This window comes from Mustela putorius, unplaced genomic scaffold, assembly GCF_011764305.1.
Source record: "Mustela putorius furo isolate JIRA1106 unplaced genomic scaffold, ASM1176430v1.1 tig00000083_pilon_pilon_pilon, whole genome shotgun sequence".
Lineage (NCBI taxonomy): Eukaryota > Metazoa > Chordata > Mammalia > Carnivora > Mustelidae > Mustela > Mustela putorius.
The window spans coordinates 6,546,585-6,563,990 of record NW_025421273.1 but is presented as its reverse complement, the minus strand read 5'-3'; the positions used below and the strand labels follow the sequence as shown (position 1 = coordinate 6,563,990).

Here is a 17,406-nt window from a genome sequence, read left to right as displayed (position 1 = left end):
GGGCGGGCGAGAGTCGAGAGAGCCACTGAGGCAGGTTGGCGGGCCGGTGGGGGCCAGCGGCGGTGAGGCCCCGCGGGGTATAAATAGACGGCCCCGGTTTGACAGACGCTGCGGTGACTGGCGGTGCCGCCCCCCCTCGCCGCGTGGGGAGGGGAGGAGCGCTCCGAGCGGGCGGGGTGGGGGAGGCGGACTCGAGTGTCCTGGTGGCGGCGGCAGGAGGCCGAGGGGGAGGAGCTGAGGTGGGGGGTGGAGGGAGGGGGCCGGGAGCGGGGCGAGGGCGGGGGCCACCATTGCTCCCCGCGCCGGGCTCTGTGTCGCCGCCGTCGCCTCGGCGGTTGGGGATCGGTGGGGCGGCGCGGGCGGGGGGCGCTGCGCGGGGCGGCTCGCCGCTGTTTTGTTTCCTCCTCTCCCAGTGGAGCGGCTCTGGCTGCCGGGGAGGCCCCGGCTCCCTCGGGACGCCCGGCCAACGGCGGCGGCGGTGCTAGTCCGCGGCCCTGCCGGGAGGGAAAGCGACGCCTTGGTCTTCCCTGGCGACGCGGAGAGCAGGTAAGAGCGCGAGCAGCCGAGGCTGGTGGGAGGGAGCACGGAGGGCGCGGTGATAAAGCCTCGCTGTCCCGAGTGCCGCCTCCTCCCTCCGCACCCCCGCCCCGCGCCTGTGTTGTTTGCTCCGGGGTTTGCCGAGGGTTTTCCGGAGGCTGTGGCGGTGACAACGGCTGAGAGCTGGGGAAGGGGGCTGAGTGCCCCCGGGCAACGGTCGGGAAGCGGGACTTGGAGAAAGGGGAAGGCGCGCTGCTCGCCTGCCCGAGGGGAGCGCGGGGCGCGGGGCAGGGCTGAGGGAAGAGGTTACGGACCCCGGCGGGGTGGGGGGGATGGGCTGAGCGCAGCTGGTCTCGCTGTGTTTACATCGCCGCGCGAGTCACCTCTGCCGAGGAGCGGACAGAACTGACCCGCCTTATCCCGCGGGGAGGCCAGGGCGGGGGTCCGGCTCCGGAGGAAGCGTGTCCTGGGAGGGTCTGGTAGGGCGGGAGGCTGCGGCCGGCGCCGGGGCAGGGCAGCGAGCTCGGGGCGGGACCTGGGAGGCTCCGGCCGCGCGGGGTGGCGTGGAGGGCTGGAGACCAGTTTCCTTCCCCGTCGGGCCTTACCGCCGCCTCTTACCTTTCCTTCTCTCCGCGGCTCGCTTGCATGGCAGGTTGTACTCGGTTATTCTTTTATTCTCGCCTTCCACGCCGGCCCCCTGCTGCCACTTCCCCCAGTTCCCCCCGGGTTAGGGAGGCTTGGCTGTGATAGGAATCTGTTTTTTAAACAAAACAAAAACGGGCTCTGTAACGCGCGTCCGGTGACCGCCTTCTGGATCCTCTCTTGGAAAAGCTGTCCCCTTGGGACCGTGCTACTGGATGTTTTGGGGGCGCGGGAAAGGAACGGTGAGGGCTCTGCTAGGGCTGGTGCTGACGGCCGGAGCAGCTTTGCGAGTAGAGTAGCCGAACCCCCACCCCGCCACCCCTCCGCTCCAGTCGGGCGTTTTTATTCCGTGTCGATAAAAGACAGAAAATATTCCATAAGGCCAAGAGTAATCCAGATTGCCCTGTTTCTGGTGTTTCTTATGTGCCAGCATCCTGGGCTCTCTTTCTAGGACCTAGATTCGCTGCAGAACAGCCTTTCTTTAAGTTATTGGTACTAGTTTAAATGAGTGAGGGGGGAGCACTTCATTCGAAAACTGTAAAATTTCCCCCCTTCACGAACATTTACTTCAGTTGTGTATTTAATTTTAATCCGGTGATGATACAACAGTAATCTTGTGTTTGGTAATCAGATTTGCTTTTCTTTTTACCTATGAGTCACTATAAAGAGGTAAATTATGCACTTTCTTTAGTGCCATAATCACAGAATAGTGCCCAAATCACGGAACAATGTACACTTCACTAAGGCAGGATTGGATATTTGCGTTTTGGAGTTTCTTTTTCTTTAAAAAGTAAAAATGACTTTATATAAGCCTAGAAATTATTGAATTACGTTTGAAGGATTCAGGAATGATTAACGTTAATAGGTAGGGCCATACAGTTTATGCAGTGCGTTTATATGAATATCATTGAGCTATCTCCTCGCAAACACATGAAGTAGAAAATAGAAATACTTCCGGCATTTGAAATTTGAATATTTAATGTCAACCTGTTTTTTAAGGTTAGTGATTTAATTACTTTGATTAATCATTGCTTCTAGTTTCTGATACATACACACACACACACACACACACACTTACAAACTTATGAGAGTATGATTGGAAGATACTTATAACTTCGAGATTTTTGCGTCCTAAATAATAGGTTGGTAACTTGGGATGTGGCAGGCCTACCATTATTGATGGATGGCTTTGTACTCCCATGGTTTTTTTGTTTTTGTTTTTGGGTAACAGTTTTATTGAGATATAATTCATACACCATTCAATTCACCAATTTAAAGTGTACAACTTAGTGGTTTTTAATATATTCAGAGTTGTGCAACTATCATCGTAATTAATTTTAGGACACTTTCATCATTCCAAAAAGTAATCCTATAGTGGTTACTCTCGTTTTTCCCTCAAGATCCCCCGGCTCTAGGCAACCACTGATTTTTCTGTCTCTATAGATTTATCTATTCTGGACATTTTTTATGAGTACAGTCATACAGGGGTGCCTGGATGGCTCAGTCGGTTGAGCATCCAACTCTTGATTTTGGCTCAGATCATGATCTTAGGGTCCTGAAATTGAGCTGGGGGTGGTGCCTGCTTAAGATTCTCTTCCCCCACCCTCCTTCCTTGAGCAGGCAATTGTTCTCACTTAAAAAAAAAAAAAGTAGAACCCTACAATATGTGATTTTTCACAACTGGTTTCTTTTACTTAGCTTAATGTTTTCAGAGTTCATTCATGTTGTAGCCTATGTCATTATTTTTATTGCTAAGTAATATTCTGTTGTATGGTTTATATACGTTATTTGTGAATTTGTGGATATTTGAGTTTCCACTTTCTAGTTATTATGAACAATGCTACTGTGAACATTTTTGTACACTATTTGTAGTTGTGTTTTCATTTCTCTTGGGTATGTACACAGCACATAAAATTAATATGCATAAATATTGCATTTCTGTACGCTAATAATAGACTATCAGAAAGAGATGTTAAGAGAACAATCCCACTCAAAATTGCATCAAAGTGAATAAAATACTGAGGAATAAATGTAACCAAGGAGTTAAAAGACCTTACTCTGAAAACTATAAAACAGGGATGAAAGAAATTGAAGATGATACAAATAAATGGAAAGATAAACCATACTCATGGATTAGAAAAGTTAATATTGTTAAAATGTTCATATTGTCTGAAGCAATCTACAGATTCATTGCAATCCCTATTAAAATTCTAATGGCATTTTTCACAGAACTAGAACAAATAATCCTTAAATTTGTATAGAGTTTTATTTGTATCCAAAGACCCTGTATAGCCAAACCAATCTTGAGAAAGAAGAAGGAAGCTGAAGATACCAAGCTTCCTGATTTCAATCTATATTACAAAGCTATAGTGGTTGTCAAAGCAGTATGGTACTTGCTCAAAAACAGGCACAGATCAATAGAACAGAATAGAGTCCAGAAATAAACCCATTCTTATAAGGTCAGTTAATGTTTGACAGAGGAGGCAAGAAGTTACAACAGGGAAAAGACAGTCTCTTTATTAAATGGTGCTGGGAAAACTGGACAGCTACATGGCAAAAGAATAAAACTGGACCAATTTCTTGGGTTTATTTATTTATTTATCTTAAAAGTAATCTCTGTGCCCAACCTAGCGCCTGAATTCTTGACCCTGAGATCAAGAGCCAAATACTCCACCGACTGAGCCAGCAGGTGCTTCTGGACCACTTTATTACACCATATAGGAAAATAAACTCAAAATGGATTAAAGACTGAAATGAAAACCAGAAACCATCAAAGTTCTAGAAGCAAACATAGGCAGTAAGCTTTTGGACATTTGTCAGAACAATACGTTTCTGGATCTGTCTTCTCAGGCAAGGACAGCAAAACAAAAATAAGTAGAACTACATCAAACTAGAAAGCTTTTTGCTCAGTGAAGGAGACCATAAGCAAAATGAAAAGGGGACCTGCTGAATGGGAGAAGATATTTGTAAATGATGTAACTGATAAGGGGGGGTGTCAATAATCCAAAATATATAAAGAATTTACAACTCAATATATTAAGCAAAATCCAATTAAAAGATAGGCAGAGGACTCCAATAGACCTTTCCCCAAAAAGACAGATGCCAACAGACACATGAAAAGATGCTCAACATCATTACTAATCAAGGAAATGCTGGTCAAAACCATAATGAGATATCACTTCACACCTCTTAGAATAGCTATTATCAGAAAGAGAAGAAATTACAAGTGTTGGCAAGGATATGGAGAAATGAAACTCTTGTGCACTGTTGGTGGGAATGCAAAATAGGGCAGGTACTATGGAAACAGTATGGAGCTTCTGCAAACTAAAAATAGAACTATAATCCAGCAAACCCACTTCTGGCTGTTTATCTGAAGATGAAAACACTAATTTTAAAAGATAATGCGCCTCTGTGTTCATTACATCATAACTTAGTATAGGCAAGATATGGAAGTAACCTGAGTGTCCCATCAATAATACATGAATGGATAAACATGTGAGATTGAGATATCATTAAAAACCAGATTTATTTGTTTCCTTGTTTGTTTATCTTTAAAAGCATTTACAAACTTTAATTCAGCAAAGGAAGCTCTGTGCTGGTGGCCTAGCTGGCTAGGGGGAAAGCCCAGGATCTCCTCAGACTGACAGGTCCTGCTCCTGGGCAGGGGCAGAGCTTATCTGCATAAAGTTGTTGAACTCTACACAACTGGGCCAACAGAAGGCCAAGAGGCCAGCTCCAGGTACTCTAGCTTGGGATGGAGAGGCAGAGCTCCTCTTCAACATGGGGGGTAGACAGCAGAGACTCAGTGAGTTGCACAATACCTGACTCCCACAGACTGACAGCAGGACTGGTTTAAGCTTATAAGTCATTTTTAGAACATTTCTGTGCCCTCCAAAAACTACCTCTCATCTGTTTGCAGTTAACCCTTACCCCACCCGCTTCAAGCCAGTCCCAGGCAACTAATTTGTGTTTTGTCTGTATGGATTTGCCTTTTCTGAATAATTTATAGCAATGGAACCATACAATATATAGTCTTAGCTTTTATTTATTTACTTATCTGAGAGAGAGAGAGTGTGTATGCAAGTGGGGTGAAGGACGGAGAGAGAGAGATCGAGAATCTCAAGCCTATTCCGTGCTGAGCATGGAGCCCCCTAAGGGGCTCAATCTCATGATCCTGAGATTATGACATGAGCTGAAATCAAGAGTTGGTTGCTTAACCAACTAAGCCACACCGGTGCCCCTGTGTTTTGCTTTTTAAAATTTTTATTCACTTCTAAATATTTTATTTTATTTATTTTTTCAAAAGATTTTATCTATTTATTTGACAGAAATTACAAGTACACTGAGAGGCAGGCAGAGAGAGAGAGAGAAGGAAGCAGGCTCCCTGCTGAGCAGAGAGCCCGATGCGGGACTCGATCCCAGGACCCTGAGATCATGACCTGAGCCGAAGGCAGCGGCTTAACCCACTGAGCCACCCAGGCGCCCCACTTCTAAATATTTTAAAATTTCCTTTTTGATGTCTTCTTTGACTGTGGGTTATTTAGAAATGTACAACATAATAAAAAAAATAATAATGATAATCCCCAATTATTTGGGGATTCCCTACATTTCATTGTTGTTGATTTTTTAATTTAATTCGCCTGTAGTAGGAGAACATAGTTTGTATGATTTTCTCATTTTAAATTTATTGAGACAATTTTATGGCGTAGTATGTAATCTTTTCTGAAGAATGTTCCCTGTGGACTAGATAAGAATATGTATATCCTAGATAAGAATATGCTGTTGTTGGGTGGAATGTTTTGTAGGTGTCATGTCAAGTTGAGTGATAGTTTACAGGCCTTCTATGATTTTCTGTTTAGCCATACTATTAATTATTGAGAGACAGATTAAAATCCCTATTATTATTGGAATGTCTATTTTTCCTTTTAGTTCTGTCAGTTTTTGCTTCATACTTTGGGGGCATTGTTAGTTATACTTTACATACATAATTGTTTTACTGATAGCTGACCTTTATCATTAGAAAGATTCCTTTTTGTCTCTAGTTATATTTTGTCTGGTGTTGGTATAGTCACTCCAGCTCTCTTATGCTTATTGTTTGTATTGCAAATATTTTTCCATCTTTCTATTTTCTTTTTTATTTTTTAAAGATTTTATTTATTTGACAGAGGCAGACACAGTGAGAAAGGGAACACAAGCAGGGGGAGTGGGAGAGGGAGAAGCAGGCTTCCAGAGGAGCAGGGAGCCCTATGGGGGGGCTTGATCCCAGGACCCCAGGGATCATGACCTGAGCCAAAGGCAGATGCTTAACATCTGAGCCACCCAGGCACATTCCATGTTTCTACTTTCAGTCTATTTGTTTTTTGAGACTACAATGTGTCTTATATTTGCTTTGCTTTTTTAAAAAATGGGACCATTTCTGCTTTTTGTTTGGAGGGTTTAATCTGTTTACATTTAATGTAATCACTGATTTATATCTGCAATGATATATCTAATTTTTTTTTTATTTGAGAGAGAGAGCACACATGAGAGAGGGGCAGAAGGAGAGGGAGAAGCAGACTCCTTGCTGAGTGGGGAGCCTGGTGGGGGACTCAATGCCAGGATCCCAGCCCCAGCATCATGATTCAAGCAGAATGCATACACTCAACCAACTGAGCTACCCAGGTGCCCTGTCTCATTTCTTTTTTATTTCTTTGCTTGTCCTCTGGAGTTAATAGATATTTTCCAAAGTATCATTTGAATTCCTTTGTTAGTGTTTTAACTAGATCTTTTGTATTATTTTCTTAGGTTGCTCTAGGGATTAAAATATATGTCTTTGTCACAGTTTACTTCAGATTGACTAATTATGGTAAAATGTAGAAACTTCCGTCCATTTCCTTCCCATCATATCTGTTAGTATTGTCATACATATTAAGTTTTCATGTGTTAGTAGCCTGACAGCACTGTTCTGTATTTTTTATGCAATTGTATGTCTTTTAAAACAACTAAGAGAAGAAAAAAAATATTTTCAAAGATTTTATTTATTTGACAGAGAGAGAGAGAGCACATGCACAAGCAAGGGGAGCAGCAGGCAGAGGGAGAGGAAGAAACAGGTTCTCCACTGAGCAAGGAACCCTATGTGGGACTTGATCTCAGGCTCCCAGGCTCATGACACTTAACGGACTGAGCTACCCAGGCGCCCTGAGGAGAAAAAAATATTAAGCAGTCTTTTATATTTATACATATGTTTACCTTTTATGTTGCTCTTTATTTCCTTTTGTGCATTTGAGTTATGGGCTGGTAATTTTCTTTCAGTCTGATGGACTTCCTTTAGGATTTCTTGTAAGGCAGTGCTGTTATTAATGAATTATTTCAGTCTTTGTTTTTTGGATTGTTTTTATTTTGCCTTTAATTTTGAAGAATAGTTTTTGCTAGATATGGATTCTTTGTTACAAATTTTCTTTCTTTCAGTGTCTTGACCATGTTGTCTCCGCTTTCTGGCCTCCATTGTTTCTGATGAGTTGTTTTTCTCTTTCTAGTTTTAAGAATTTCTTTGTCTTTGTCTTTCAATAATGATATGTCTGGGTGTGGATCTCTTTGTGTTTATCCTACTTTGGATTCATTAAACTTGAATCTATAGATTAATATTTTTCAACAGTTAGGCAAGTTTTGATCATAATTTCTTCAAATATTTTTTCTGTTCTTTTCTCCCTCTTCCTTCTGGAACTCGCATTACATGTTTGTTGGGTGCTTGGTGGTATCCCATAAGTCTCTGAGGCTCTCTTCATTTTTTAAAATTATTTTTTTCTGTTCTTCAGAATTGGTAATTTCTGTTGATGTGTCTGCAAGTTCACTGACTCTTCCATCATCTCAAATCTGCTATTGAGCTCTGCTAGTGAATTCTTTTTTTTTTTTTTTTTTTTAAAGATTTTATTTATTTATTTGAAAGACAGAGATCACAAGTAGGCAGAGAGACAGGCAGAGGGAGAGGAAGGAAAGCAGGCTCCCTGCTGAGCAGAGAGCCTGATGCGGGACTCGATCCCAGGACCCTGGGATCATGACCTGAGCCGAAGGCAGCAGCTTAACCCACTGAGCCACCCAGGCGCCCCTCTGCTAGTGAATTCTTAAGTTAGCCAATTATTGTGCTTTTCAACCTTTCAACTTGAATTACATTTTTCATCTCCAGAATTTCCATTTTTTCTTCTTTTTTAATATAATATTTATATCTTTATTAAAATTGTCTATTTTTTTAGTTATACTGTCCTTTAGTTCTTTAAAGATGATTTCTTTAATTTCAGATAAAATTACATTTTAGGTAGAAGATATTTAAACTATGTGTTAAATTCTGAAATGATGCTTGTTGTATTTATAAATTATGTTCAATAATTTTTATCTGCATTTCATAATATACATGAATGTGTATTACTCATAAATGGCAAATTTCATCTGATAGTTTTAATTTAAACATAATTAACAATTTACTTATAATTACTAATGTTTACTGATATGTAGGATCAGTATACAATTTGAAAGATATACCATTAATTCTCAAACTTGGGGTCTTATACAGTATAACATCTACTCGCTTATCCATATTTCTTGGAGTAAACCAATTCTTTCATTGTAAGTGTTAATGGGTAGAAAAAAAAAATGGAAGAAGCCTAAGAGAGCAAATATGTGTGAGAATCGTTACAAAATATAAAAATCTTCATCTCAGCCTGTACATTTAATTGTATAGTATTAATTTATTTTAGCTCCTTGAGAGATTGTAGTAAATAAGATAAATGCAGTACTTGTTCTTATGGAATTTATACTCTGGTGAAGGAGACATATATTAAACATAAATGAGTAAGATAATTCTCATGATAATTATAATGAAGAAAAAAATAGGGTAATGTGATGTCAAATAGAGACTGATTGGGGAGCTACATGGCAATGGAATATAATTGGAACTGGGGAGCCATGATAGAAATGCTTCTCTGAGGGGGTGGTACTTGAGGAAGTAATTGTAGGTGGGGAGGATTCAGTGGATGACCTGGAAGAGCATGTAGCCTAGAGAATAGAAAGTACAGAATAAGCTTGTTGTAAATGTACAATTTACAAAAATTGGAAAATACTGTAGTGACCTTCATTCTTGACTAAAGAGTTAATTTACAGCTCAGTTTGTAGTTTATTCTCTCACAGTTTTTGAATGTGAGTAAATATATGTAGGATTTTCTGTAAATGATTTTAGCTTTATAAAGAACAGCAGGGAAAATAACTTCCCTGATGTTTCTTCCTTGAAATTTAGCTACCTAAAAATAAAATAAAATACCAATACCTAGGAAACTTTAAATTTGTAGTATGGTTATAGCAATGGTAGAGATTCTTATGATAACAATTTTAACCAATTCATGTTAGTATTTCATGTTATCATGTTAGTTTTTCAACTGTTCATAATTACGGGCTAAAAGGTACAGATAACATGATGTAGTTAGTTGTGTGATGACAGACTTTCTAAATATAACTTCTTACTCCTCTATTTCACTAGCAAAAGCAGTCAGTTATTATTTTTTTAAAAGATTTTATTTTTTTACTTGAGAGACAGAGAGAACCCAGGAGAATCCAGGGGCTAGGGAGGGACAGAGAGACAGGCAGACTCTCACCTGAGCAGGGCTTCATCCCAGTACCCTGAGATTGATGACCTGAGCCAAAGTAAGACGCTTAACCTTCTCACGCACCCAGGCACCAGTCAGTTATTTTTGTTTGGCTAACTAATATTAACATAAAATAATAATTAGACATTCAAATTACTTCAGATTAGACAGTGTGGAATATAGTCCACTAAAGCTTTATGTGAATAAAATTTTTGCAGTAAAGTACGTTTTCTTTTTTAAAGATTTTATTTTTACTTATTTGACACAGAGAGAGATCACAAGTAGGCAGAGAGGCAGACAGAGAGAAAGGAGGAAGCAGGCTCCCTGCTGAGCAAAGAGCCCAATGCGGGGCTTGATCCCAGAACCCTGAGATCATGAACCAAGCCGAAAACAGAGGCTTCAACCCACTGAGCCACCCAGGTGCCCCTATAAAGTACCTTTTCAAAGTACCTCTATTGTTTATTTTAAAAAAGTAAGCTATGGTTTCTATAAAGTGAGTAGTAACCTCCAATATTTCCCTTTATAATGTAGCGTATTTTTTTTTTTTAAATATTTAAAATGTACTTTCCTGGGGTGCCTTGGGGGCTTAGTCAGTTGGACGTCTGCCTTCAGCTTAGGTCATAGTCCCCGAGTCCCTGGATCGAGCCCCGCATCAGGATCCCTGCTCAGAGGAGAGTCTGCTTCTCTCTCTGTCCCTCTCTCTGGTCTAGTCTGCTTCTGCTTCTGCTCCTTACCCCGCTTGTGCTCTCTCTCAAATAAATAAAGAACAAAAAAAAAATTTAAATGTATTTTTCTAGGGGCACTTGGGTGGCTCAGTTAGTTAAGTGGCTGCCTTTAGGTCAGGTCTTGATTCTGGGGTCCTGAGATTGAGCCCTGTGTTGGGCTCCCTGCTCGGCAGGGAGTCTGCTTCATCCACTCCTTCTGCTCCCGCTCGCCTCGTGTGCTCTCTCTCTCTCACACATAAATAAATAAAAATAAGTAAAATTAAATGTACTTTTCTATAATATTTAATATATGCTTTTAAAATTATGTGTTAATTTAAAAAGATAAGAGTTTTTTAGTATTTAAGTATATTGAAGATATATTTCAAATAAACTAGCTATATCAAATCAACTCATATCATAATTTGGAAGGTATTTTTAAATTACTCTCTGTGTTGGGGTGCCTGGGTGGCTCAGTGGGTTAAGCCTCTGCCTTGGGCCCGGGTCATGATCTCAGGGTCCTGGGATCAAGCTCCGCATTGGGCTCTCTGCTTGGCAAGAGAGCCTGCTTCTCCCTCTCTATTTGCCTGCCTCTCTGCCTACTTGTGATCTCTCTCTGTCAAATAAATAAATAAAATCTTAAAAAAAATAAATTACTCTCTGCGTTAATAATTTACAGTGTGTATCTAATATATTTCTTTGCCCTTTTATTCACTAACCATTTAATCCGACTGTATTCAGTATTGTAGATATAGTTGTTAAAAGATACTTATTTTTCCCCAAAATGACTTAAAGTGGCTTAACAAAGGACACATATGTATATATATTAGTGATAGTAGAATAGAAGAAGGAAGTAAGAAAAAGAAAACTTGAGTTAGGAGTTAAAATTGTGGTGTGTTATGTGCCAGACACTCTTCTGAGAGGTGTATATACAATGATGATTAAAATAGCTATGGCTCAATTCCAATGGAGTTTATTTTCTAGTTTTTATTGGTGGGGTGGTAGAAAGATTTTCATTAAGCATGTAAAAAACACTCTTCACTTTTTACTTCATTACAGAGGAATGCCAAGAAGATGATTTGGGACAGGATAAAATCCAGACAATTAAAAAATATTCTGTCTTTTCCCTAATATCTTTAGTATCCTTGAGATGATTCATTAAAGATAGAATAAAGCTAATTTCTTTTGGTTCCCAAACTAGCATATGTTAATTTGCATTATTGGGTTATAAATTTGGCTAAAGAGCAAAAACCAAAAAATTTCTGTGGTAATTTATGTGTTCTATAGGTTTCTACTCAGCCATAATCAGTGATAATGAGGAAACTTAGTGGGACGTTGTGGTAGATTGATTATAAGGTTAGGCTTTATAAATAATGTAAGAAAAGTTAAATTCAGGAATTGAGGATAAAACAAACAAATAATATGGTGATTTCAGAATAGATATTTAATCTCAGAATCCTTTGGTTTCTATCTATACTTGAAGGCCAAAGTTTCAATGTTTTCATGAGTCAACTGTCCAATTTGAGTAATTTTGTTTATAATCTTGCAGTAGGTATCATTTAGGTACATAAGTAAAAAATTAAGTTCTTACAAATCTCAGTTCTGTGTTAAACATGTGCCATTCTAAATTGAAATTTAATGGTTATCTTAATTTTAGATTATAATTAGTAAGAATAGAAAGTATATATTCATTTGTAAAAGGATCAGTAAATTGTTTCCTCTTTTTTGCTTAAATAAACTTCCAGGACAAACTCATGTTTTATGTTTTATTTTGTGATCTGGATGGGTTGAGAATGTTCTAGGAAGACTGCCTTCATGAATTTTTACTTAATTTTTGGAAGTGGAGATGCTCTTCTACCATGTCATAGCTAAGCACTTAAACTCAATCATAATATCTGCACTCTGCAATGATAAAGCATTTTAATCCTGGCATATCTTTTACAGCACAAAGATAAGGTCGATGTCTCTTCATTTCAGATCATTATCCTCCTCTAGAAGTTGCTGCTGGGTTGAAGGCTAAGTTTTAAGTTGAAGTTTTACATTATCTGTAACTTTCTGTAGTCTTCATCATCATTATCACAAAGTGATCTTTCCGAAATCTTTTTTTTTTTTTTTTTAAGATTTTATTTATTTATTTGACAGACACAGATCACAAATAGGCAGAGAGGCAGGCAGGGGGGTGGGAAGCAGGCTCCCTGCTGAGCAGAGAGCTTGATGCAGGGGCTCCATCCCAGGACCTGGGATCATGACCCTAACCAAAGGCAGAGGCTTTAACACACTGACCACCCAGGCACCCCTCTTCTTCTTTTTTTTTTTTAAATCTTTATGAAATTTTGCCATTATACTGCGTAACAATACCATGATAGTTATAATAATCGTTGTAGCTGTAAAGTAGTTTCTATTATTTTTTGCTTTTGACAGATGAGTCTCAGACTTCACAAAATTAAATAATTTTCTGCACAGAAAAGAGTTAACATATTAGGTTTGACATTGCTGTCTTTGGAAAGACCTGTTTGCAAGGTTGGCCCATAGCTAGCATCTGGTAACTTGGCTCTCAGGGTGTTTCCAGTAACTGATAAGGATGATTCACTGTGGGGCGCCTGGGCGGCTCATTTGGTTAAGCATTTGACTTTAGCTCAGGTTCTGATCTCAGGGTCCTGTGACTGGATCCCCCCTCAGGGGGATCCTGTCATCGCGGGGTCTGGTTCTCCCTCTCCCTCTGCCCTTACCCTCTCCTTGTGCAGGCCCGTGTGCATTCGGATTCTCTCTCTCTCACAAATCTTTTCTTTCTTTAATTTTAAGATTTTATTTATTTATTTGACAATGAGAGAAGGATCATAGCAGGAGGAGTGGGAGAGGGAAAAGCAGGCTTCTGTTGAGCAGGGAGCCCTATATGGGGCTGGACCCCAGGACCCTGGGAACATGACCTGAGCCAAATGCAGACTCTTAAGGACTAAGCCACCCAGGCGTCCTTAAATCTTTTTTTTTAAAGGATGATTCACTGTGCCTAGACTGTTTGCAAACAATATGATTTATGTTGAACACCTGCTTTCCTTTTGGGGGTCTGGAATTTTGGTATACACAATCAAAGGGTACCCTTGTGAGCAGGCCTCCATAAAACTTTGGGTGCCGCATCTCTGATGGGCTTCCTTGGGCAGAAACGCTGCACATATGTTGGTGCATTTTTGTTAATGGGGGAAGTGTAAGTTCTGCATGCCCTCCTCTCATGGGAAGGAAAGAAGAGTATGAGGAAGCCTGCTAATGGATTCTTGTATTTTATTTTATTTTATTTTTATTTTTTAATTTTTAACTTTTTAAAAAGGTTTTATTTGGGTGCCTGGGTGGCTCAGTGGGTTAAGCCACTGCCTTCGGCTCAGGTCGTGATCTCAGAGTCCTGGGATCGAGTCTCGCATCGAGCTCTATGCTCAGCGGGAAGCCTGCTTCCCTCTCTCTCTCTCTCTCTGCTTGCCTCTCTGTCTACTTGTGATCTCTCTCTGTCAAATAAATAAATAAATAATCTTTAAAAAAAATAAAAAAAGTTTTATTTATTTATTTGACACAGAGAGAGACCGTCAGAGAGGGAACACAAGTAGGGGAAGTGGAAGAGGGAGAAGCAGGCTCCTTACCGAGCAGGGAGTCCCATGCGAGGCTGGATCCCAGGACCCTGGGATCATAATGACCAAACCAGGTGCCCCCATTATAATTCTGTGGGCCTATATGTGCCAGGCCCTGAGGAGGGATCTGTAAACTTTGAGAACTTTTACTACCTTGTAAATATTTCAGGTCTCAAAGTGGGAGAGTAGATGTACTTTTTCCCCTAGTTGCTTCTGCAGGGGATCTGTCTTTCTATCTATCTTATCTGTCTACTTTTAAAGATTTTTATTTTTAGGTCATCGCTTTGCCCGATCTGGGGCTCAAACTCACAACACTGAGATTAAGAGTCGCATGTTGCATCAACTGAGACAGCTATATTTAGCACTATGAAAATGTTTATATTTTGGTTTCAGGTAGTTCTTTTTATTTGGAATATGGGTAAACTTGAATTAGGATATAAGGCTTATATCTGAGAATCTTTGCTTGTTGCTAGTATAGAATTCCAGGCCAAAATTTCTTTCTAAAAAACAAACTCAACCTTGAAGAGAGTAGTAGAGAGAATTTCTAATGCTGTCACTTTCTCCCTAAGGCCTATAGAACATGAGACAATTTGTGAGTTAAAGAATTCATCCCCCCTATCCGCCCCCCCCTTATCTACATTACGTATACAGAAAGAAAAGTCTGTATACGTAATGTAGATAAGATGTATGTAATTTCCACTTACCTTTAAGGCTTCTAATTGTCCATGTTATGAGCCAGTAAGAAATTAGGGTAGGGTGGAAGAGGTTTTATGTGATTCTTTCATAGTTTTAATAAAACAAAAACAAGAACACTTTTATGCAATTATGAGGCAGAAAATCTTAAAGATTAAGAGCATAGATAGTCTCTGGAGCCAGACTGCTTACGTTAAACTGTGACTCTGTCACTTGCCTGTTGCTTGACCTTGAGTAAATTATTTGAATCTCCCCATGCCTTCAGTTTTCCCAAATATAAGATGGAAATGGATAATATCTGTTTTGTAGGATTGTGTAGATTAAATAGATTAACACACTTAATGAATTTAAAACAATGCCTGGTACAGAGCAGTGCTATATGAATGTTACCTATTATTATCCCTTTATTGTTTGGAAAAAGAATGCAAAATATTCTAAACTAGGCTAGTTATCGACATTCCTCCAGGATAAATTGAGTTTAATGGATTCATATCCTATCAAATCAGAATATTAAAAAAAGATTCTTCTATAAGGCAGTTATACTTCCTTTTTAAATCATGAAAGTGAGGAAGTTGGCTAAGATTTTAGAAATAAATATATTAAGGTCTTTAGGATGGCAATTGCTAAACTAGCAATTTATCCCTCCTTTAAAAAGAAAAATTCCCCCAGTTTGCTTTCTGGAATAGAACTTAACTAGATTTTAGGCTTTCTTAATGACTGGGAATCTGCCATATATCCCAACCACCTCTAGCCCTAGCCTCTTGTAAAGGAGTTACTTGATTTCCATAAGCCAGTTGAAACAAGTCTTCTAAGCTTTTTATGTATCTCTTTTTGGATAAACAAGAGGCTATGATGGCCAAACTTCAGACTTTTCAAAACATCTGAGCAACAGTCAGGGCATAAGCCTTGACTTTGATTATTACTTTTTCCATAACTAAACCTTGTAGTACAAGTCCTTTTGTCTGGTTCTTAATTGATTTGGAAGTTTGCTTATTTGCAGAATATACATGGCTAAACATATTTATTCCCACAATTTAGTATTTCTTAGGAATAGTTCATGAAGTCTGAGTATGAATAGTCACATAAATTTGGGGTTATTGATAAATAATCAGAACTTTGTTGCTTATCTTTAGCCTTAAGATAGGTTGGATTCTATAATTTTTAAAAAAGATTTATTTATTTTGTGGGGGCGGTATAAAGGGAGGGGGAGAGAGAAACCCAAGCAGACTGGTGCTGAGCACAGAACCTGATGTAGTGCTGAATCCCAGGACCCTAATATCATCACCTGAGCAGGGGGCTTACCCAGTTGTGCCACCCAGGCATCCCGAGATGGGTTGGATTCTGAAATCTACTTGTTGTGGTTGCTTTTTCATACTTATTCTGACCCTTATTCTTGCTGCCCTAGAATTTGACCATTATGTGAAATGGTAACAGAGATGAGTAGAATAGTAATATTAAAGGAATATAACTAGGCAGCAGTATCATTTTTTTTAGCTCCAGTGGTGATGATAGCAGCCAAGTCAGGTTGATTTTGTCTTGCTGTTTGCTCATCAGTTCTTTAAATAATTGTAAAGTTTGATTATTCAAAGTATTTTTAAATTCCTCTTTTTTTTTTTTTAAGAGAGAGCAAGTGCATGTGTGCGCATGTCCAAGTGTGGGGATGGATGGGGGAGAGGGAGAGAGAGAGTCTTCAACAGGCTCCACACCCAGCACAGACTCAGTCTTAAAATCCTGAGATCATGACCAGAGCCAAAATCAAGTTGGTTGCTTAACCAGCTGAGCCACCCACATGACCCAAGAGTATTTTTAGATGATACTTCTCTATTAGATTTTAATCATCATAAAATAGGTTGAACAAGTCAGCATTGATTAGGTTACACCTGGGAACCTGGCCATTGTAGTTCTTTGGTTGAAGAAACCAACCAAAGAATGTTTTCAAGGAAAGCATCAAAATATTTTAAACAGGGATGCCTGAGTGGCTCAGTTGGTTAAATGCCTGCCTTCGGCTCAGGTCATGATCCCACAGTCCTGGGATCATGTCCCACATTGGGCTCCCTACTCAGCCAGGAGCCTGCTTCTCCCTCTGCCTGCCACTCCCCCTGTTTGTGCGTGCGCTCTCTCTCTCTCTCTCTCTGACAAAATAAATAATAAATAAAATCTTTTAAAAAATATTTTAAACAATTTAGATGAAATCACGGATTATCTAAGTTCACCCTATCCATATATCATTCATACATATTTCACATATGAATATATAAGATTAAGAACATATATCTTAACTGAGTAACAATGTCAGGGCCATGAGTAAATGAGAATATTAAGTTATTGTTATTCATGGTATGGGACTCTTGAAATGCAAAACTTTTTTTATGGTTGGCAAGCTGTTTCATGCAATTTTCTGTGAGCTGTAAGATCTCTTCCAGATTAAAATAATTTTCTTTTATCCTATGTAATTTCTGCAATTGCGTTAATCCTGTAAATTTCTCTTCTCCTGTAAGTTTCTAGCATCCAATTTTAAATATCTAGATCAATCACCTTGGCCTAAAAAGTAGGTCCCATGACATAAACTCTTGCTGCCAAAATTTTTCCAGCCCTTACTTATGGGCC

At 39.6% G+C, this 17,406-nt stretch overlaps 1 protein-coding gene across 7 annotated transcripts in view; it reads left to right on the top strand.

The window, feature by feature from the left end:
- Positions 1–414: 414 nt before the first annotated feature.
- Positions 415–17,406, top strand: part of ELF2 (E74 like ETS transcription factor 2) — a 101,268-nt gene continuing 84,276 nt past the window's right edge. For 4 of the 7 annotated variants that reach the window (XM_004768501.2, XM_004768499.2, XM_004768500.2 and 1 more), the window contains exon 1: positions 415–546. The gene's annotated coding sequence lies outside the window, so the exon portion shown is untranslated. The remainder of the gene's footprint in view (positions 547–17,406) is intronic. The other 3 variants (XM_045070302.1, XM_045070282.1, XM_013064515.2) reach the window with 2 other exon arrangements.